Source organism: Anomalospiza imberbis, chromosome Z, assembly GCF_031753505.1.
Source record: "Anomalospiza imberbis isolate Cuckoo-Finch-1a 21T00152 chromosome Z, ASM3175350v1, whole genome shotgun sequence".
Classification (NCBI taxonomy): Eukaryota; Metazoa; Chordata; class Aves; order Passeriformes; family Viduidae; genus Anomalospiza; species Anomalospiza imberbis.
In genome coordinates, this window is record NC_089721.1 from 23213072 (window position 1) to 23237015 (window position 23944).

At 34.4% G+C, this 23944-nt stretch overlaps 1 protein-coding gene across 1 annotated transcript in view; it reads left to right on the top strand.

Moving 5' to 3' along the window:
* The window catches only part of TBCA (tubulin folding cofactor A), a 530652-nt gene extending 506910 nt beyond the window's left edge, over nucleotides 1-23742 (top strand). The window contains exon 5 of the transcript XR_010994651.1: nucleotides 23730-23742. The gene's annotated coding sequence lies outside the window, so the exon portion shown is untranslated. The remainder of the gene's footprint in view (nucleotides 1-23729) is intronic.
* The last annotated feature ends 202 nt before the right edge of the window (nucleotides 23743-23944 follow it).

Consider the following 23944-nt stretch of genomic DNA (forward strand, 5'->3'; position numbering starts at 1 on the left):
TTCTGACAATAAATGCATTTTCAGTTTAATATCTTTTTCTTAGAGGGAAGGTAAGTTACTAGGATTCTAAGATTGCTGACTATCATCAACAAAACTTGCTAGCTTGTAGCTAATTGGGGAAAAATACACTGAGGACTAATATATTCCCTTTTAGTTCTTTAGAGCATTGGAAAATATTTCTGGTTTTCCCACATCCCAGGAAGTAGATACCTTCCACTTCTTTTCAGCCTTGCAGTATTTCTAGACCAGCTATTTTCTTGTTCTCATTCCTCTAATTTCTTAGTATTCATCCTCTGTCTGCTTTTTTAATTTTTTTTCCTTTTTTTGTCCTCCATATACTGACTACTCACTGTGAAAAGAGAAAACACTCTTCAAGACATGTATTATAGAGGACAATGAATTTTGTAAACCAGTTAATTACAATGTTGTATTTTAGCTTTTTTGGCAACTACAAAGTTTTTCATTTCATTCATTCAAACTACAAATATTTCACATTTTTGACAGGTAACTATTTCTCCTGTTGGAAAAGAAAAATAGGCAAATCTTGTGAATTGTTATCTGGGAAGCTGTGGCCTAGCTACAGTCATGTCCATTTTTGACTTGTAACTTGGTAGTCGTGACTTCACAGAGGATACTAACAAACACAGCTTCAAAATTTCCTTTTTAGCTTTTCACCTCTTTTTGTCCTTAAGAGAAGTGATGAGTCTTTATTAAAGTGGAGTCTTGAACAGGATACATGTCTATCATTTTATCACAGGAAATTAAAATGGGAGACATGTTATGTATACAAAATTGTTTTCTGCATGATTGTGGAGATTTAGAATGCATCCATATCCACTTGAGACCATATTTGTAGACGATTAGCAGAAACTAACTTCCAACTTGCTGGCATCTAATTAAGCCAAATTCTACACACACTGCTAAGTGGAGGGTAAAATATTTTCTGCTTATGATATTAACCAAGTAATATGAAAACTCCTTGTACTGTAGAACACACTAGATTTAACCAGAGTTAATCTTGTATTAGAAAGCATGACTTTCTCATTTATGCAGCAGACTCAGCACAGAATCATATAGCAATGTTAATTATTTCCAAAATAATTCTGTGGCCTTTAGTTTATTGAAATAATTCAGAAAATTTAACAGTAAAATGAGACCATAATAGTGCATATTATTACTTGTGTAGAAAAAGACAGAAAGCATAAGCACTGCAGTAAGCACAATCACTTGAGACAACTCGCTCGATGACAATTTAATGCACATGATGATAATGAGAAAAAACGAGATGAAGCGAGCAGAGTTTGACATTAGTTGGATGACACTGAGTGCTTGAAACGAGTTTCTAGCACTGGAGATAGTCTACAGGGGCCAGGAGTGCCCCATGCCCACTCCTAGTGCTGCGGTGAGCACCCTAATGCACACACAGGAGCCCTTCTGTGCGAGTGGCTGGCTGCACCAAGCTGACACTTCTCTTCCTACAAATCAGCAAAAAAAGCGCAAAAATGCAGAAATAGACAGGATACAACTGGGAAGTTGTCACTGTAGATTGAAGGAACAAAAGTTACTGGTTTTATAATGTAATTAGACTTTTGTATCTTGCTAGAAAAATAATGAATTTAGGTCACTGTGAAAGTAGTCTCAGAATTATATTATATATTACACTTAACTTAAATTAACATACCAGTTAAGAGATTTATTCAATGCTACAGTAAAAGATCTTTAAGTCTGAGCCAGATTTAATGCTTTGTGGCAGGATTCTGGGATAATTTTTTTTTTAATTTTATTTACACATGATCTTTAAAACTCATATTTTGTTCAGAAATCATTCATATAAAATCTGCTTATTTTAAAATTGCATTTATAGCTTTCTTGCAATTATAGAGTGGGTAAAATAACACCGCAGGAGTGCTTTATGTCAAAAAACTGATGAATAAATTTGTTATTAAATATTAGTTAAAACAATACTTCAGCAAACATTCATATTACATGTTAGATTTAGGGGTGTTTAAATGTTTTTCAAAATGTAAAATCAAAAGTAGAGTTTGAATAATTTTATTCAGTGCCACAAGGTTTTTTTTCAGATTTAATTTTATTTTATTATTTATTTCTCATTCTATCCTCACACGCGACCTTACCATTAATATTTATAAACATAGAACATCACTGATGATACTACTAACTTTAATCAGAAATTAAAAAAACCTCATTTAAAAAAACATGATTTTAAAAATCTTCAAAGCTCAGTATAAGGTGTACTAACCAACAGTGTTAAGTAAAGGAAAAAGAATTGAAAGCTCAAGAAAAATTTAGGATGAATGTTGCAATTCAATAAATTAGAAGTGGAATCTTTAAGCAGACAATGATTGTGTGAGAAAACTACCTTAGTGACAAAGCTGTCTCATTGGCCTTACATGCAATTCAAATATTGAGGTGGTGTTTTTTTCCACTCATTCTCTCACCACTTCTAAAAATCTCAGTTAAACCTCAAGTGCTTTACTCCAATTCAAAATCCATTTAGACTAGTTTTCCTTTTACAAAAGGCAGCCCCAGGCCATCTATAAATAAAACAAGCATCAGAAAATCTGCTAATGCAGCACTGCCCCCATACATACTCATATGAGTAGCTTTATTTAGTGGAAAGAATATGCTATTGAGATTAAGAAATACTGGCTTGCTTTATATAACAAACTGGCACAACAGTTAAGTGTGGTAGGTGTTCAGCTTGCACTGGCAGGGACCTGCCACATTTGCAAAAGCCTGTCCAAGGGTTGCTGACATTCTGCCTAGCTCCGTAGAGCCATACCATTCCACATTCCCATATAACATGTACGTAAGAAATATATAAAATTCATTTGATCCAGATGTGTGGCTAAATTGCAGGAAAGCTAAGTAGTCGTCCAAGCTCCAGGGAAGCATCACTATTTTGATGCTGATCTTGAATTCAAGTGAGTGAGAGTCAGGGTTCTTAGCAAAAACAGGTAGAGATAAGAACACTGAAATATCCAAAAGCTGTATGAAACACAGACATTCTTTAAAAATGTAAAATTATTTCCAAATGCAGCTGTTAGTTTCCTCTTCTCACTTCAGTGTATTTCAAATAAATAGGATGGTAGTATTTTTCTTTTACTGCTGTTGTGTCAAACTGATACTAATCTTAAGAGGGAAAAGATTAAATATTGATTATAACTAATAGCTGGTGTCATCCTCATCAAAACAAGGAATAGAGATGTATAAAAATATCAGCATTCATTGAAACATACTATCTGAAGTGAGAAACTCATTTGAATGATCTTTTTTCCTCAAAGGATGAAAACCTTAACTATGAATATATAAATTACATTTGCCAATTAAGTACCTATATTTTTTCTTACAGTACTATTAATTACCAGTGCTTGTTCACATTATGTCATTTTGCAGTGTTTTTACTAGTTACAGTGGTAGGCTTAACAAATAAATAGGAATTCCAGCTGACTATATTTCAAAAGAATAGATGACTAGAATAACTTCTAATAAGTCAAAATGCAGTAGTGACCCAGTATCCCAGATTAAGATGTTTATATTTTGAGAAGGTACATTGTGTTTTCAAATATAAGAAAGAACTGCCTCCTTTTTGTTTTGTAAAAAGCATTTTACCATGTGGTTTCCTTTTCTCATTTAGTCTACTTTAAGTGATGGGATCTATAAATATTTTATTGGTATCTGATGGAAGAACAGGAAATGACAATAAAGTATATCCACTTGGGAAATATGTGTAATAACAGATTGAACAGCAGCTCCAGCTCCTATGTGATATGACAGATGAAGTAATGCCTTTTGGAAAAGAAGCTTAACATACAAATCTGTGAAATTTGCACCAATTATCTACTTGGAGTGCAGGGGGCTGATGGAGGACATGAAAAGAATCTGCAGTTCTCTGTTGAGCTGTCGGTGGCTGAGGACATCTTTTTCCAAAGAAAATGACACTAGGAGTGTCCCTGCTGTGCAAGGGTAAGTTAGGGAAATGTCGGTTCTGTTTTGCTTACCTTGCCATCTCCCTTTGGCCTTGTTTGATACTGTTCTAAGTGAGTGGAAGTCTGCTTTGAGGCAGAGGGTTACAGTATTGAAAATGTGCTTCAACAGAATATGCATGCATAATTGCTCACTAATAAGGCCTCTTACCCTATCCATTATGCAGCTGTACTGAGGACAGTTGCTTAAAGCCATCATCTCTGGTGGTTTATTTAATTTCATCTTGATTTTGAGATATACTCAGATTTCTTGTTCACATATAGTTAACTAAGATTTCCTGATGACTTTTAAAGCTTCTTAAAAGATGCAAAGGCCAAAAGGTGATTGCCTTCCTTCATCAGAAAATATATTACTTAAAGTCTGATCCCTTGGAGGTTTCTGGAAACAACATTGCAGGAAGTTGATTAACATATTGTTTACACATTCTTGGTGGGTATTAGAGGTTTTAAGCCACACTGTCCTGGAAACCTCAAAATATCAAAAAATATTGTGGGTGGCATGATAACAAAATATTCTGTGTGTCAGAGCTGAATGAGTCAGAGCCAAATGTTAATTGTCCACCAGTCCAAGAAGCAGCAGTACAAATGAAGGCACTGGAGATTCTGGGGTAGCATTTCAGTATTGTACTTGGTGAAATATGAGTTGTATTAATTTTTATTATCTGTATGAGTCTAATATGCAATTGTAGGGATCTGACACATCATGTCAAATATATGTATAGTCAATCATCAGTTGTGGCTTAAGTACTGGTGTTGTTTTAATCAGTCTGATGCCACAGTTACAATCTTTGCCACTTTTTAAAAGTCAGAGTCATTTAAGAACATCACTAAATTTCTAAGAGGATTCTTCTTTCTTGTATTTGTAAAACCCAATTCCACCATGGAAATTTTGGCCTGAGCATTAAATGCATCTTAATTTTTAGGTTTTCTGTCTATGCTAAACTAATACATATTTAACGGCACTCTCTAAATTATTACATAATCACTGACATAATCAAGGAAGTTCTAGTTTGAAGATTAAATTGAAAGAAAAAGATCTTGAGGTCTAAATATCAATCTTCTGTTTCACTCAAAAAATTATATACTCATATAATACCATACTAACACAGAGACATAAGCAAGAAAGTTGTCAACAAGCATTTTATCTGTACCTGTTAAAAAGGACACAAAAATGGACAGGAAGAAACAGAACTAAGAAAATAGTTCGACTTCATCAAAGTAAATATATTTTTCACATAAAGACAGAGTTAATTACCAAAAGGATTAGAGGTCATTATGTATAGCTAATTAGATGGTAGTTTAATTGGACAGCAGCAAAGTACACTTTGGCTTTAAAATAATGTTAATATTTACCCTCTATGCATTCAACTAAATTTCCAGATAGGTTGAAGGTTAAAGGGTAGCACATAAAGCTTTCTGTGATCTGTGGCAATGAACACTGTTGCCAGTTATTGCAAATGGACTTAGGACTAATGGCAGCTCTAAAACTGGGATGAGAACTACTCCATGTAATACAAATTTGAACAAGATAAATGCTTTTCTGTGGAGTGATAAATATATTTCAGTCACAAGTTTACTTCATGTTTGATAAAGCCTGGGCCAATACAAACCTTGCACCTCCTCATGGAAACAAATGGAAATTTAATAGAAATTTAGAATGAATTATTTTACACTACTTTGGCACTTCTATTTTCTTAGAGCAGTTGCAGATACCAGGGTTCTTTTGGGACTTCCTTTGGTGCTTTCTTGGCTCAATGTATTTTCACAATCCTCAAAGGAGTTTAATACAGCTCTTGAATATTGTCCTTCGTGATTCTACCATCTGTGTCTTTCTCTTTGGATTGCTGTCACATAAGGGGACATGAGGAGAAATGGTTTAAGCAGAAAAGTAAAAAATATGATTTTATGGGTTTATTTTATTCTGTAAGGAAAGTACTATTGCCTTAGGAATTAAAATATGAAATACTTCATTATTAAAACCTTTCATAAAGGCACATTTCTATTTTCTAATCTGAACTATGAATCTCTACGAATTAAAATATGAGATATTTCAATATTAAAACCTTTAATAAAGGCACATTTTTATGATCTGCTCTGTGAATCGCATATACAGAAGAGGCAAGGCTGATTCAAAGAAGAATCAATAAAGTTGTTGTTAATATTTCATTAATGTTGTGGTTTGACATGGAAGTGAATTCTTTCAGGAAGTTGGGTCAAACCAATCAGTGGTCAAGTTTAGATATTGGCACCTAAAGTGAGCACTGAGGGTGTGGATATGCCTCTGAGAACACAGGGGGTTAAAGGCAAGAACTCCCAAGAGCTCGCTCTCTTTGGTTCCGGTCAGGGTGCTGTGCAGATCTCCCCTGCCCAGCCATGGGGCTGGGTGGGGGAGGGGAAGCCATGAGGCCTGTTCGAGGTGAGCCGAGGGGTAGAAGGACTGGAACCGAGCAAGCTCCTGTGGATGGAAGGGTGGAGAGAAGCAGAGATGCCTTTGTTGTCACCCCCCCACCCCCACCAGAGGGAAGAGACAGAGTCCGGATGGCACCTGTAACTTTGCTGGCGCGGGGGGGCGGGGGGGGGGGGGAAGGCACCCAGCCTTGGCCTTGGGAATCGGCTGCTGGGCAGACATATCAGCCGTCCAGGGAGTCTGAGCCTTTAACCCTTTCCTGAGAAATGAAGGCTTTGTAAAATATTACTCCTCCTTGATTTGAAGTAGAAGAGAGACAGTCTGGGATCCAAGATGATGGAAGAGGAAATTCTTGAGTTGGAAGGAGATGATGGAGTGGCTTGTGGCTGGACTTTTCTTGTTAGCCATAGACTGAACCAAATTCTCCTGACAGAAGCTGCATTTAGGGTGGTGCGTCGGTGAGCCAAAAGACTTGCTTTAGTGATTACCAACAGAAGAGTGGAGAGAACAGAGGAGAGTTGAAGAAGGTGTGGAGAGGCCCTCTGTCTTCGGGGAAGAAGAAGAGGAGAAGAAGACCTCTGTTCTTGGACCCTCAGCCCCAGGGGAAAATAGGGTCGACTGTAGTCCCAAAATGAGAAACTGAACTGTTGTCTCTTTTGGTCCACGGCAAAGCATCCTTAAAGGAGCCCTATGAGCAGTCTGTCCATGCACAGTGGTGAGAGCACTGAGACATGGAAAGGAGAGTGTCACACTGGCAGATTTGCTCCATGCGGTTGCCATGTGTGACATGGAAACACAAGGGTGGCAGTTGTGTTTCCTGGGGGGCCTGTGGCACAGGAGAGACTCCTGTCTCCCTTGAAGGACTGAGTATTTGATTATCTGAAGGGTGGCAACTTGATCAGGATCCTGGGTGGTGTCTCACTGTTGGGTTTGTTTGGAAATTAGGTGGGAAGATGAGGGGTGTTTTGGAAAGTCTTCATCCAGGATTTAGTGTTTGTAGTTTTATAGTAGTAGTAGATTAATAAAGTTATTTTCTTTGTTATTAAGCTTGGGCCTGCTCTGCTCTGTTCCTGATCACATCTCACAGCAATTATTTAAGAAGGTATATTTTTCATGGGGGCGCTGGCATTGCGCCAATGTCAAACCATGACAGATTCCAGTTGTATGAATTTGTTTATAATGCTAATTAAAAAGAGTAACTTGTCAAAAAATCCTTGATTTGGAAAACTAATAATGGTGCACCCTGCTGAATTTGAGGGAGGATATATATATATATAAATATAAATATATATATATATATATATATATATATATATATAATATATTTGGAATTTTTTCTCAATAACTTCAATTTGAAAGACAGTTTTTAATGAAATAAGTTAAGAAATACGTTTTCCTAGTAACCTAATCCAAATATTGTCTGCTGCATATATTTTGCTTGGCTGATTCAGCAACTATTCTGACAGTTTAGTTTTTCTTTTTAGTTTTTAATTTTTTTTTTTTTTTTTTACATTTTTTGTGATCCCACTTGATTAAGGTTAAGGTTAATGGTTAAGGTTTATCCACTAAGGTTGATCACATTAGAATGACACAGGTCTGATAGGTATTAGTCATTTTCTACTGATAATAGAAACGTCTTTCTTAAATTATTTGCCCCATTTGGGTGTTTAATGGTAGTTGAAAGTATCAGGTTCCAAAAAGCAATTTGAATGCTGTTAAACTAATTAAGGAGCTAAATGGCTCCATAATAAAGAGAAAATCTTGAAAGTTACCTTCATTAGTTACAAGAGGAAAATGGTCATTAACGTGATGAGAAGTACCTGAAGAAGTGCCTGCCTGGAGGCAAATCCTGTCATCAGGGCAGTCTGCAGACTCAGAAGTATTAGTATGAACACTCTCAAAGGCTCCTGGGTCACTTCTTTTTATTTTTAATTGGAGAAGAGGTTTTGATGTTATTTAGATTGCCTAGAAAATACTTGTACTTTATTTTCCTTATGTCCCTTGTATGCCTATAATATTTAATTTGGCATCAAGGAGGAGAAACAAAAGCATGCCTAAATTTCCCTTATTTCCTCTCTGTTTGGAAGGATTAAGTATATAGACATATTTGTTTATTTCTGTGTACATCACTTCCCAGTAAATATAATCATCATGAGCTGAGTAGGGCTACAGTTCACTTGTAATCTAAATAATCAGAAAATATCCTGTGTTAGAACATGCTGCTAATTAAAGAATAGAAGTTCCTTCCCACTTTTGTTTTAGTTAGCTGTCTATAAAAATGTAATTTTTTGATTTACATATTAATATAAAGATAGAGATAGATGCAGTCATCTGCTTCATGGTGATTGTCAGACATTGGGATATGCATACCAGCATAATGTGAAAATAAATGAATTAATGCCTCTAAGAACCAGCAAAGTTATCTGTCACTTCTGAACTGTTAGCAGATTTTGAACATATTTTAAAACTTATTTATACCAAAATCCTGCAATAAATTTAGTCATTATCCTAATCTCATAAATGTAGTAAGATCAGTAGATTTATCAAATATAATTGGTACACCTAGAAATTTTTCTATTAGTAATAAAACACAGTAGCTTCTGTGATAAGTACCTTCTGTAATTTTAATTAAGTTGCCAGATGAATCGGGTGGAGTATATTGCAAATTGTCCTTTCTTAAGTAATTGACATTTTTGCTTTGGCAAGAGCTAGTTTAATCTGATCTGACTGGGCAGATGTGTCCACCCCTGCAGATTCTGTTGGAGTCAATGGAGCTTCACACAATTTTATAGCCATTATTTGATACAGAACTGGCATTGCTGTATAAAGTGTGTGCTGCAAAGGCTCCTATTTTTTCCAAAATATAAAGCAAGTGAATAAAAAAATGCCAGAATGGGACTGATAAAGAGGTAGAATATCTCACTTTCCTTTCTTTTATCAATAAAAATTTGTTGCTAACTTAAAATTACAAATATTTCCTTAATGAAAACAATACTCATTTTGGATGGCTTTTTAACTTCTGTGCCAAAAGTGAGGACAGTGAAGATATAAAATAAGTACATATTCCATGTTTTCTCTTAATTTATTCTGTTTCCAAGATTATTGAAGGCATTCATCATTAAGGTGTTAAATCTTTGTAAAATCTAACTGGATAAAGTACAAACATTAACACGTTCTTAATTTCTTGAGAGGGTGTCAGATGGGCAAGACTGAAAGCCAGAGAAGGAGAAAAAACCTCAGGAAAGCTCATAATTTGTAAATCAAAATCTCTGGTTTTGAAAAAAAAAATAAAACTAGTGATTACAGTTTTTGTTCTCCACACTTCCAAAAATATGTAATAAAAAAAGATGAAAATATGTCATTAATGCTATTGATTAATAAATATATTTTATAAGCCTTTATCTGGAGAGATCACAAATAGTATGTAAATAGAGCTCTTCTCTTGAATAACAGATACACATGAAATTTGTGTTGATAAAGAAAGCTTAGAAAGTTAAAGTGTTCATTTACATGTTAAAGTAGATAAGGCCTCCTAATATTACAAATATGCATGTAAATGTAAATCTCAGAATAGCCCAATAGTTTTCTGCAGACCATATTACAAACATGGAAGTTAGACTCTGTATTGTATGTAAGCTATATAAAGCTATGCAGAAATTAAAATTATGTTAACCATAGACTTGTAATAAAGGCACTCAATTTAAGATCTTACAAATCACAGAAATAGTTTTGAAATAATTTTTGAGCTAAAGTAATATAATTTGGAACAATATCCTTATATAGCTTTCCTTTTTCTTTCAAAGATAATGTATTTTACATAAATATATGTAATTTTCTCCAGAATTCAAAATTTTCATACAGGAAAGTATGCCAAGCTTTTATCCCTGTCTTTATGTTTGAGAAATCCAAAAAAGTTATGCCTGGTAGGGACAATCAACTTGTGTTTGTAGTCAAATCTCTTTACTGGAAATTTATTCTGCTAATTAATTTTCTAAGTTCTACTGTGAGTGTCTCTCATACAGCCACAGAGATTTTGTGTTCATTGCTATAATTCTTTCAACATTGTATTGCGTTCTTTTAGAGGGAATTCAGTCTCAGAAAAATGCAAATATACAAACAGGTAATAGCAATATTTTGTCTTTTCAGGAGAAAAATATCACTTGAGTATCTTGTTTGATGTGCTATCTTTTGGATCCAAAATAGAGGATTGAAATGTATTGACCTTTGCTGTGTCAGGGATTGATAATTTTATAAATCTGCTTTTAAAGGGCTAGAACCACTTTGAGAGGTCCATTATAGAATACTTCTTTTGTGGCCTGTGGTTAGTCTGCTTTGAGACTCCAGTAGAAGCAACATATTTCATTAACAGCAACAGTGGGAAGAGAAAAGATAGAAGATCTGTCAAATCTTGTTACCTCTACACATAACAACAGTGCCTCTTGCTAGTCAGTAATGAACACTGTAACAATACAGACTTAGAAACTGATTTAATTTCTGTCTAAAAATTATGTTTATTTGCATCAACTGTTGTATGCCAGGAAGTCTGGATGGAATCCAAGTCCATTGCAATCTTTTTCTCTTTTCATCAAATGTGACTTAAAACCAGCAATTGTGTCTAGTTTCTCCTTAGCTCCCTCAAATCAAGAATCAAATTTGAAGGTTTTTTTTAACTCTTCCTCCATTTTACCTGTGAAATGTGGATCCTTTTCCATGAAAGGAGAAATAATCTCTGAGCTTTCTTCAGGTTCTTTGCAGCATAGATCATGATTTCTAAACCTATAGATCCTGCAGGTTTAAAAGTATGTTATAGGCCACATTTTCTCCTTGTGGAATTAATAACTTACTAAAAGTGCTGTTTCCGGTTATGAATAAAATTAATACAATTGCTTGATGGTAAGAAAACTTAATCCTGTCATATTCAGCTTCATGAATAATTCAAAAGGTACAATTTCCTGTTTATCCCATTATTAAAGATAGAAAGTGTATGTATGCCGTCCATGGTTTTAATAACAATTTTCTAGTACTTGTAGAAAAAACCCCATGCTGTTACCTCTGCAATGCATTTTTGTTTGTTTTTATTTGAATTTTGATACTGGATGTAGAACTAGTGTAGACATTCACATTATAAATTATTTTCTTCCAGAATATCTCAGCTGTTTGTTAAAATGTATGAAAAATGTTACAAACACAAGAGAAATAATATTTTTTTTATAATCTCATTGCCTATGAATCTTTCAGAAGTAGAACAGGAGTTTCAGAACTCCTATTTAAGTGAAAATCTCAGACTTAAGTTAGAGGAAATTACATCAGAAATGTCAAGGCAAGATGCTGTAGACAATAGGCAATGTGTGTCTTAAATTTACTCAAAACAGAATGAAAACAACTTAGTCCTGCTGTGTGTTGGTTTTTCAATGTTCAAGGATTAAAATATGCCGTAACCATTAAGACTGCAACACCTAAAATACTGTCAGGATAATTCCAAAATTCCCTTCACTTAAATTGTGAAGGACTGTCATACTTTTGTCCTATCTCCTTATACAAGTGCCTAATGTTAGTAGTTCTAGTGCATTATGAAAAAATGTTGGAAAATTATTTTAATTAAAACCCTAAAAATGGGAAGAAGCCAAAACCAGTAGTAAACACAACAGTCACCACTGAAAATAAAATGGTGTTAACTTTTGAATAAATGGCCAAATGCAAATTTGAAGGAAACAATGTAATAGCAATATATAATCTTAAATCAAATGGGTTTATAAGGTAATGGTGGGAAAAAACGAAACCATAACTGTTCATTCTCCTTTTTCTTACATATTATCAGATGTGTTTATTATGACATCTTTAAATGGTCTTCCCTTAAGAAATTTTTCTAATAATGTGACCTTTTTATTCATCCAAATCTCATGCTACTCATGCATCTCATGATTGTCTTCAGATGCCCATATTGAACAATACACAGGTGCTGTGTTGCTATTGTGTTTCTAGGTATGTAATTCTAGCAGAACTGCAGTGTGTCTAGTTTGTTAAATAAAAAACTAAAAAAGGAGAGTTCTAATTGTGTAGAGATGTTTGCCCTATAGCTTTGCAATATTATAAACTGGTAGATATTTTTAGTCTTAAACAAATCTCAATTATACTGTTCTCATCACTGAATAATGTTTTGTAAACTGAATAAGTCACAAACCTCATGATAATGAAGACTAGAACGAGGGACAAAACATAATAATTTGAAAGGCTTCATCAATTGAATTTGGTTCACAATCTGAGAAATGGCTAAAAATATAACTATATGAGAGAGATTTCAAATAATTAAAAAATAAAACTGATCTTTCCATAATGTTCCAAATCCAAAACTTAAATAAATCTTGATTATTGTCAGCCTTTCAGGAATATCTGTCTGCACAGAACTTTTTCTTTTAGAAACAATATAAAGTACAAGAGTCTTCTCTAGTTGTGAGCGTAGCATTGGAATCGAAACTTAGCAAAAATTCCACTTTGTCTATGGACCCCATACTGTTCTCAGTTATTATTTACCCCTTTATTTAGCCCTCCTGCTATATTACGATAGACACTAATATTTTTGTTTGTCTGTGTCATCATCCTCCTTAGGACAGGTTAGAATTCTAATGCCCAAAAATATTCTCATTCCATTCCAAAACAATTTGACTTCTCCTGAGTTAAACTTATGTATCAGTTACTAATTCCCTAGATGTACTCTCATGCATATATTCTTCTTGATAATTAATGGCGATTTGTAGGCAGCTGCACATAGAAAAGCTATATACTGTGTACAGAATCTTAACCTCTTTGTTGCCACAAGGATGTAAATGGGTTTTATTTCTAGAAATATATTTTGATAAATATATTTTATATATTTATATATTAATATATTTATATACAGTTTCATATTTTTAAATGACTTGATATTGTTCATCTTCCACCTGGGTATATTGTAGCTCCAAATCAGTTCTTTGTCTTTTGTTCCCCTTGATTTCTTAATGGATTCTGGTTTTTAGTTGGTCCTAACTATGTTTTAGCCTGAATATAACTTGATTCTTGCTTTAGCTTGTACTTTGTATTCCCACTATCAAAACCCCCACAGCTTTAGAAACTACTTTTCATGCTTCCACAACTAGACATTCCCATTCTTTCTCTGTTAATACCAAGTTAAAATTTTCACTTACCATAGTACTTAAACTATATTTTTAGAAAAAAAAATGTAAATACTATAGGTTGAAGAATGACATGTTTAAAAATTAGGTGGGGAAGGACCTTCAGTGGCTGTCTAGTCTAGTCTTTTCCATGATTGCCCACCTTGTCTTTCCTTAATACTCAGTACATCTTCATAGCAACACTCCTTCCATAATGGTTGTTCTTCCATGTCTCTGTAATCCCTCACCAAGGCCCTATGCAGAATACCCCAAGAATCACGCCATGTAGGTATGTTGAAGACTATTGCCATACATATTTCTTCAAATCACTTAGTCTCTTCTGGTCCACAAGAAGTTGGCGGTTGGTTATTTTTTGGGGGATGGTGGTAGAGGTAGAAGATGAGGAACCTCATCAACCTTTTTGGAGGTAGAGGATGAGGAACCTCCTGGGGAAAGTTTTGAATTGAAAATGAGCCAGCTGTGCTGCATGTAGAAGTTAATTTTCCTTAAAATTTGTCTCATAGTATTAAAAGTCATTTGAGCTTCAATAGGAAATCGAATACATGATAGAGTAACAATGGAGTAACACTGATATGCTGTTACTGTTGAAGTCAAATGAGTGTTCTTATTCTATGTGAGCTTGCATGGATGCTGAAGATAATGACTGTATTGTGTATATCCTTCTCTGCTATCTTTTTTGATTAAAAGAGAGATTGCAAAGAATACTAGGCCACCTATGGTTGCAGTAGATTGTCTACTGTGTGGAAAGTTGTGTACTTTGTGCATTGTTGTGCCCATGAAAAGTGTTCAGAATGGTTTTTTGAATTCTCAAAGTGGTATTATTATTCTGAGAAGTAGTATTAAACTTGTAGGCATAGTAGAGTGGCTCATAGTTGCTTATAGAATCATAAAATAAAAACCATAAAACCATAAAATTAAAACAAAAAAGGAACAAATACAATGTGATGACCTCCAAAAGTGGGGGATCATTTTTGTTCTCAGTTGTTTGAAAGACACTATTCTAAGTAACAGCAACCAAGACAAGAAGTATTTTTCTTGAAGTTATTTCCTAAAGATGATGAAAAATAACATGAAGAAAAATAGTGATCATCTTTGGTGTTCTATTTGTGTTTTGGCCAGCTATCAATCTAAATATCCTAAGTGAACTAAAATAATAGAGCAAAACACCTGATTCAATTGCTCATTACAACCTGTATTAGAATATTTTTCCATGTCAAAACACAGTGATTTGAAAATATATTTCAAAAACAACTTTCACTTACCTTCTGTCCATGTACACACATTGAAATAGAGATCCCAATTTAATTATAATAGTTCTGAAAGGTCAGGGCTCTAGGTTTTCTCAATTTTGTAGTAGTTTGAGAATGGCACTTCTGCTCCCCTCCTCCCACCCAAAATGCAGAGAGAGACAAAAGGCAGAGAAAATGGGCTGAGGTAGGAACAATTTACTGGAAACAGCAATGAGGAAGAAAACAAATAGTATTGGCAACAACATTGATAACAACAGTGCAAAAAATGAGGGTGTTTTACATGAAAAATGCCCACTGGCCTAACCTGACATGACATAAACCTGAGAAAATGAACAAAACTGTCAGGAAGACTTACTTCACACAGGCTTTTTTCCCACCCAAAGCCATGCCCCTTCTTCTCAGAAGTGAGGGTCCCATAATTGCACCCCCCAGCAGTGATGTGGGGTGGTATAGAGTAGCAACTCAGAAACAGCCACACAGCTCCAGGTTCCAAACCCTCACTGCTACTTTGAAAAATTAACCCTGTCCTTGGCTGAAGCCAGGACAGCATAGAAAGAAGCAATATCAATCCCTGAAACATATTGTATCAATTTTGATTGAATTTTCTAGATCAGCTCTGCTATCCAGCCATCAAGCTTGGAGCTGCAACTTACTAGCATCTGGTACTTGTAATTCAGCATTTTTTGTTGTCTTTAGTGATAAACTACATAATAAAAAACATAGTTTATTGAGGTTTTGGACTATGTACTGATAAAATACTTTTTTTAATTCAGGAAGTGTGTTGTGAAGACATAGTAATATAGACTAAGGATATCTGAGTAGGTTTGTATTTTAGTTTTTTGGTTGGTTGGGTTTTTTTGCATGTGAAAGGTTTTAATTGTTTGACTGTTTTTAATTTATTCCCCTCTCTCCTGACCCTTTCTACTTGATTCTACTTTTATCTTCTGCATAACTATATGTGAATGTACAAGGTAGTCCAGTTTCTACTTATAACTCTTTACAATTACTGTAATTCAGTGACAAACAATAACTAAAGTAACTTTAAAACCGTGCATGACATAAATAATGTCTTTTGATCCAGCATGTTGATGTTTGTGTTGTTGCATACAAAATCAAAATTATTTAAAATGTCCATCTTTAAACAGAGTTTTTGGTCATATTATTCCCATTCACTTTTAGCTGTACAAGTTGACAAGTGGATTGAGCACTTCACTGGTACACTGCAACTTGCTGAATACTCATACTAGTATATTTACTAAAGTCTGAATTTCCAGGATTCTGAGACCTTTTTTCATGGCTCACCTCATGCAGTATATTTTAGATCCAAAATTGTGGATTGTGCCTTAAATATTATTGTAGCCTATGTCGGTGGAACTGTTATTTTTGACACCTTGAGGACAAGGTGAAAAAGGTTGCAAAGCATATGTCAGAAAAACTAGTTATACAGACTCAGAAAGTGCTCTGAGTAGGAAATCATGCTTGCTTTACAATTTAACTCCTATCAGTTTGGCACTGCATAGAAAAATAAAAGGAAATTACTTCCTTTTTTTGCTGATTCAGCATGCACTCAGCAATGCTGACACAGATCCAGAACGAGCTCCTAAATGTACGATAACTTCCTCTCTCAATAAAGAGAATTTCAAGTGAAGAAAGGAAGGTTTTCCCATAATCCTTCTTTCAAAGAAGTGTAACTCATTAAATAAATTCACATGCAATAGTGTCTGACAAGATTCTCCTTGTTGTTCCAGATCAGGAAAGAGAGTGCATAATACATCAATGATTTGTTCTTTAACCATAGGCCATCATCTCAGATAAAAGTGTTGGCATTTGGGGAAGGTATATAAGTGGATCAAGATCCTCAGCTGGATCACCAGTCACAGGAATGTCAATTTGACAGTTATTCATGTGTGGGTTGCAGTAACTTTTGGAATAAAAGGTCCTTTTTTACCTGACCTGCATATACCTTTCCCCTTAACAACACAAAATCACAATTTCTTTTACAGTGCAACTTCTAATTACCTATTTGGAAACTTAGATTATATAACAAAGACAGTCTGTAATAAATTGTTCAGTCCCACGTTCTTCTCTCAGATGACCTTTGATCAGTTCTTGGCTTTTTTCTGTGAATTAGACTCTCCTTAGAAAGGGTACTTATTCAAGTTTTTTAGGGGGTACTTTTATCAGGGGCCATCACTTTTGACTCTGTATAATTTTCTCTTCTTCAAAGGAAAAAAGTATTAAATCCCCCTCAAATCTTTTATAGCTTAACTATGTCTTAGAGGGGAAAGTTTACAGAGTTAAAAATAACAATAAAAACTAAATAAAATTAAATCCAGAGTCCAGGGCATGAAACAAAATTTGTGTGAAATAAAGGTATAAATATATGTTTCTATTGCCACAATCACAGAGTCTGTATATGGCTCTCTTAACATTTGCATTAAACATTAGTTTACATAGACCTATTGAACAAAAAATCAGAAAATTTGTATTATCCAAGGATAAAATTCTCTGACTATGCTGCCAATTCTTGTGAGACCAAATAAAATCCTGTATAATTCAATTCTAATCCTTTTGTCTTAAAAATAGCACCAGAAACAAGTTAATTTAATTTTTGGTACCCTTATATATTGATATTTTTCTCTGCTTACTATGCTTGTGACAATTCTTCAGGGTTTATTTTTCTTTTTGGCAAGATCACCAAACTTTTTCCCCTCACTACTTTCCCATCTCAGATTAAACAATTGATGGTGACCAATAAAGTTGCAGAATGTTCCTCAGAGCATGGTAATAAAACGACTCAGCACTTTCTCCCAAATTGCTTTAAAAACACTAAAGCTGGAATTTGTTGCTGAATACTCACAATTCATTGGCACAAAGGCTGAAAAGCTAGCTGATTCATTGGAATATTTTTTTTTTTAAATACCTGTACAGTTTTTCTGGGCCAGAATAATTTTGACACTAAGACAAGATTAAGAAAAAAATCCAGATCTGTAAATACATTTGCCAGCTAAAATGTATCTGATTTGCATAATCTCCCTATCCAACTCTTTCTCAGTACTCCAGGTAGAGTTATTTTATGAAGTTAGAATAATGCCATCATAAAACTGTTTCAGCTGGTTATATAATCCAACCCTCTCTGGAGGAAGCAAGAACATCAACTAGATCAGGCTACTCAGAGCCCTGTCCAATTCTACCATGAATGGGTCATCTCCCACCTCTGTTGGAATCTCGTACAATCATCCAAATCTCATCAGAGACATAGCAGCTGTGGAAAACTTGTAGTAAAAGAAATTACATTTGTCAGTATTGGAAAATGAGCCTCTGTTACCATGTTATTCCATATTATCATAATGCAACATAAGAAAATTAGTGTCAGAACAGGGGAAATGGAGATAGCAAATGGAAAACATAGACTTAATGAAATAACAGATATATAATATCATAGAATCATAGAACCCTAGAATCATAGATTAATTCAGTTTGGAAGGAACATTTACAGGTTATGTAGTAAGTAATGTACAGGTTATGTAGTAAGTAATACTACATAAGTACTACTTATGTAGTAAGTACTACTTATGTAGTAAGTAATTTACAGGTTATGTAGTAAGTAATACAATAAAGAGCAACATCTTCAACTATATCAGGTAGAACAGAAATTTGACCAACTGGACCTTGATTGAATATTTCTAGATATGGGACATCTACCACTTCCCTGGGAAGCCTGTTTCACCACCAACATCACAAAAAGCTTAATCCTTGTATCTAGTCTAAAACAACCATCTTTAAAATCATTATCCTTTGTTCTGTCAGAGTAGGCCATGCTAAAAAAATCTGTTTCCAACTTATACATCCTTTTGAAGTATTAAAAAGACAGAAAAAGGTCTCAGAGAGCAACCCCAGCCCTCTCAGCATCTCCTCACAGGAGAGTTGTTTCATTCTTCCAATCATTTTGCAAGCCCTCCTCTGGATGCATTCTAACTGTAGAGACGGGTAAAATACTTCAGCTGGGGACACACAGGAGCACAGTGGAGGGGAAGAATCACCTCCCTGGGCCTGCTGGTCATGCTCTTTTTGATGCAGCCATGGATATAATTGGTTCTCTGGGCTGTGAGTGAACCTATACAATCACAGACATACTGGGCTTGTTTCCAGCTTTTCATTCACCAGGACCCCCAGGTCCTTCTCCAGTCTTTTTCCGTAGGGCTTTCAATTCCTTCGCCTGACAACTGTATTGAAACCAGGATTGATCCAACCCAGGAAGAGGCACATTTCTTAAGCTTGTCTAGATTCCTCTGAAGAATATCACTTTGCTCAGAGGCCCACAGTTGTACTCAAATACTGTTTTTCAAACTACAACACCAAACCTCTCCCCTGTGATTACTGTAGTTAGAAATCTTGCAACACATCTAATGGTAGATGAATATCTGCTAGAAGAGAAGTGAGACAAAGAGAGGATCAGAAGTTAAATTACTCATCAGAGACCATGCTTATCAAAATCTCGTAAAATTTAAATGAAATTAATTACTCCTATTACAGGTAAGGTATGATTTGGGTTAGCAGTTTCTCAATCCCCTACAGCTGTCCTGAGATGGTGCTGAAATCAGTCAGATTGAACATTAGTTTATTAAATCCAGTTGAATAATATGTAACAAATGAAAATCAAAAGGAAACAGACTGTAAACTCAGATCACACTTTGCACAAACAATGAGCACAATTCATCACCAGATGAAGGGGGTTAACTGTAGACAAAATACTGAATTTTTGAGAAACACAAATTTAATGCAGGAGGTATTGAAGAGGTGAGTACTTTGTAAAGAATGACAGGTAACCTGATGAATATCACAAGCAGAAACTGAAGATCAGTTTATTGTTAGGATTATTTTCACTTTGAATTATCAGATTCAGACATGAAACCTCAAGTGTGAGGGAATCAAAACAATTCAAGCAACAATTACTGTAAAGCTGGTGGGAACCTGGAGCAGGGGAGAAGACCTAGTAAGGCAGAAGCATTCTACAGGAAAATATAGCAATCATGAGTTTGTGTGATAAATCATGAAGAAGATTCCTCTAAGTTAAATAATGACATTACTAAAGGAAGAAGAGAGTAATTAATCAGATAATTTATTACTGGCATAATTAAAGCAAATAGTCATAATCTAGACAAATGTTGTTGAACACATGAATTTTGAAGCAGCTTGGAAGGAACCAGAATGAGTCAAGTGTTGTTAATATTCCCACTGAATTGTGAAATTTGAATCTCAATCTTTGTAAAGTAATTTTACTGACTGAAAATTGTTAAAAATATCTAAATGAATAATTTATGCAAATCTGATTTTGAAAAAAAGTTGTTCTAATACAGAAATGATAATTACAGCATTTGGAACTTTGGTTTTGGTTTTCAGAGCAACATGAAAACAGCCTAAGTCTTAATCAAATACTAAATTTTCCTTTGTCATGTGGGAGTGTTTCAGAATGCTTTCAAAATGCTTTCAAAATGTTACAGAAATCTGAGATTTCTCTCTGTGACTATTCCAAGTAAAGAGAATGATACATAAATTTTCTTATTTTTGCTTATTTTTGAATTGTGTAATAGTGCGAATTGTTCAACCTTAGGCAAATCACTAATCCTCTCTGACCCTCTAGTTATCTCCATGTAAAATAGGCCTAATAAAAAGTCCACCAGCAGCAAGTATGGAATTTAAGCTAGACAAATAGCTTGTAGCAGTAGAAGAGTAAAATTTTTTTAACTGCAGTGAAACTAATTCTACTGGCAGCAGCAAAATTATTCAGTCATGTAAGTTTTATTTTGTTACAGTCACAAAAATGCTCTAACTGAAGTAAAAACAATGTCCCTATCCCTCTCCCCAGTGAAAGGGGGTAGCAGAGGAAGTAAGTATATTTCTGTTCACGTTGGTAATTGTATAGCACTTAAGCAAAAGGAAAGTAAAATTTACAAATTCTGGTGAACATTAAAAATGTTCTTTTAGGAGGCTACTGAGTTACCATTGAAACAGAAGTTGCAATCTTAGTTTCAGCCTAGCAAAAAGATACACATGTGAATACATAAATTCTGATCACATTTCTCTAGTCCTATAATCTCAGAGTTCCTAGGAATTTTAAGCTTCTTCCTGGGAAAGAGGAAATCCATAATCATGATGTTTATAAACACTACTATACTTAGTACAGTAAATAACAAGGTGAGCAAGAAAACTACCTACAACCTTCTTATCAGTCAATTTAATTCTGCTTGCTTTTCATAAAGTAATAATTTAATAGGAGCTAATTGAGAGCCCTGTGAGAGTAACTGATAAACCAACTGATATGAGAAAAATATTGAAATATTTCTGGTAAGTTATAAAGCATTTAAAAATGTTAGTAATTAGGTAACTTATAGATGAAGACTACCAAAGAGAATTAACTGATGAAATTATATAAATAAGAAAATAACTGAATCTAGCTTTAAGGGTTCTTGCATTTTTCTGATTTATTAGTTTACATTCTGAAAATTCTAAACTACTGTTATAGACTTATATAGATGTGTTCATCTTTTTCTCTTGCCATGATGCAATTATCAAGCTATGATGTAGATGTACTGTTGACCTATGCAGACAAACAACAACTCTTTTGTTAAGATTTTGAGATTGCCCTAGGCACACATATCAAAATGAAAAGGATAAACACACAGATAATTAATAATATAACTGTGGAAGTATTTGACATCAACACATTGATTCTTACAGTTAGTGGGCCATACAATCTCAGACACACATTCTTAATTAAAAGCTAAAGTCACATGCACATAAAATAGGATTGCTAGGTGCAGCTCTGTACAAAGCATCAGACACATGGAGTAAAAACACAATATTGCCAAAGGTTTTCTGTCTGTGTTGTACAACACATAAGTTCCCTTTGAATGATATATGATACCCAAACATTATACAAACAATTTTAATTCTGGTACTGAAACACAAGTTTCAAACGTTTTAATTCTGATCTGGAATGTTCCACATAGGACAATATGTAGCTGTTGTCAACACTGATCAGCAATACATCTGTGTTAATGTGCTGAGACTTAAGTCATGCTGAAAAAGAATGTAATGTTTAAAAATACTAGAATGACAGAATCATAAAATAGTTTGGGTTGGAAGGAATCGTCAAAGACCATCTAATACAGATCCCCCTTTGCCATGGGCAGGGACACCTTCTAATAGATTAGGTCACTCAAATCTCCATCAAAACTCTCTTTGAAAATATCCAACACTTCCAAACACCTCATATTCTTCATTTCATTATGAATTTTCCATGGTTTACATATAACCCAAAAAATCTATGTATCTAATGACATCAGTGTCAGGGAAGTAAAAGAATTCCCAAAGCAGAATGTAGGACATTTATAGCATTGGAAGAAGTCTCAAGCTAGAAAGTATAGGAAGAAAATTCCTGGAAAGGTAAATTGGAAGGTGGTGGAAGATTGGAAGATATTGCATGCTTCAGGGCTTTTCTCATTATAATCAGTTATTTTTAATTATATACAATTAAGCTTTAAAAAGTATTATAATTGATAGACCTCTTTCTATTGAATATATAACTTTGGAAAAGATGCTTTAAAAAACTTCTTGCTGGGGCAAAAAACTGAAATATCTTGGCAAAGTAGGGAGTGGGATAGATTTTGGAACCTGTGTTTTAGAGTTTTCATCTTTGTACAACTGTTTCTAGGTCTCTCTAGTTTTGAGTCATTCTAAAATATTCTACATAGTCCTAAAGACCTAAATTTGGTTTGTTTTTTTTTTTTAGCCCAGTGGTCAAAGCAATCACATTTGATATAAGAAATTGTCCATTCACTTCTTGTACCATAAGTGAGCATGAACTCAGCCTTCTTAAACTTTTCCTGACCAGACTTAATTACATATTTTTGACTAGGCCAAGTCTAATGTACTTGACAAAATTACACCCCTTTGGTCTTGTGCAAAAAGCCCTATAACCTTGGCCCTTTTAACAAAAATTGGCCTTGAAAAAGGAAGTCATTATTGCTTGAAAGATTAGTAATAAATTTGCTGAGATTACCCTTGAAAATCCCTTATATTAAGGCAGGCTATATTTTGTCCTTGTCATTGCTTCCTACTATGTCCACACATATGATAAATCTCTGAGGACTGCAATATCCACTCCTTACAAAATAATCTTACTTTACACTTGAATGATTTTCTTTAAATTTGGTTGGCTGGGATATATGAAGAACTTTATACATCTGAGACAAGGAAAGGGAGCTTTTTATTATTAACGCCTTCAGTGCCTCTTGCATACGTGTAAAAGACAGGACTTCAGATCTGTTGGCCAAAGGAAGGACAATGCTCTTGAATTTTCCAAGGAGCTAGCAAATAGTCTTACATCCAGGAACTTGTTTCCCTTTAATGAATTTGAGTAAAGGTATTCAGAAATTGCTTTGTCCATTTTGGGATCAAAAAAGTATCAGGAAAACCTTCCTATATGGCAATGTTTTGGATATTTGGCAGAATGTAATTAATTTATACTTACTTGGTCTACTATTGTTAGAGCATGAACTAAAATAATAAAGTTTCATTGACTTCCTATTTCTGACAATGAGCTGAGGCAGGTCATGCAAATATGAGAATGAATTTGCATGTGCTTAATGATACTATACATAGAAAGTATTTTTCCTTTTTTAGCTAAGGGAAAATAAATGCATAAAAATAGAATGGTACAGAGAGAAAAACAGGTTTAAAGGAGTAAAAAACAGTAGCTATAAAAACAATATGCTTTTGCTGTTGTATCTTTAGAAGGGCTAAATTGGTGTAAATCCACTGTTACAAAGAAGAAAAAACACAGCACGCAAGTGACAGGATGATTATGTTACACCATGGATCATCATAGAGCTGCAAACTGAGCTGAACCCCAGGTAGACAGTTAAATCAGCTTAGTACTTACTTTTACCTGATTCCTGCAGGCTTGTTTGGATGGCAGTGGTATGATCCCCTTTTGGATTTTCCAACCTAATAGATCATCAGAGTATCTTTATTTATGCTGACACATTCTTCCTTTGTTGTGAACATGTAAGGGGTTTTTTTTGTAGTTCTACATTAAGTATATTA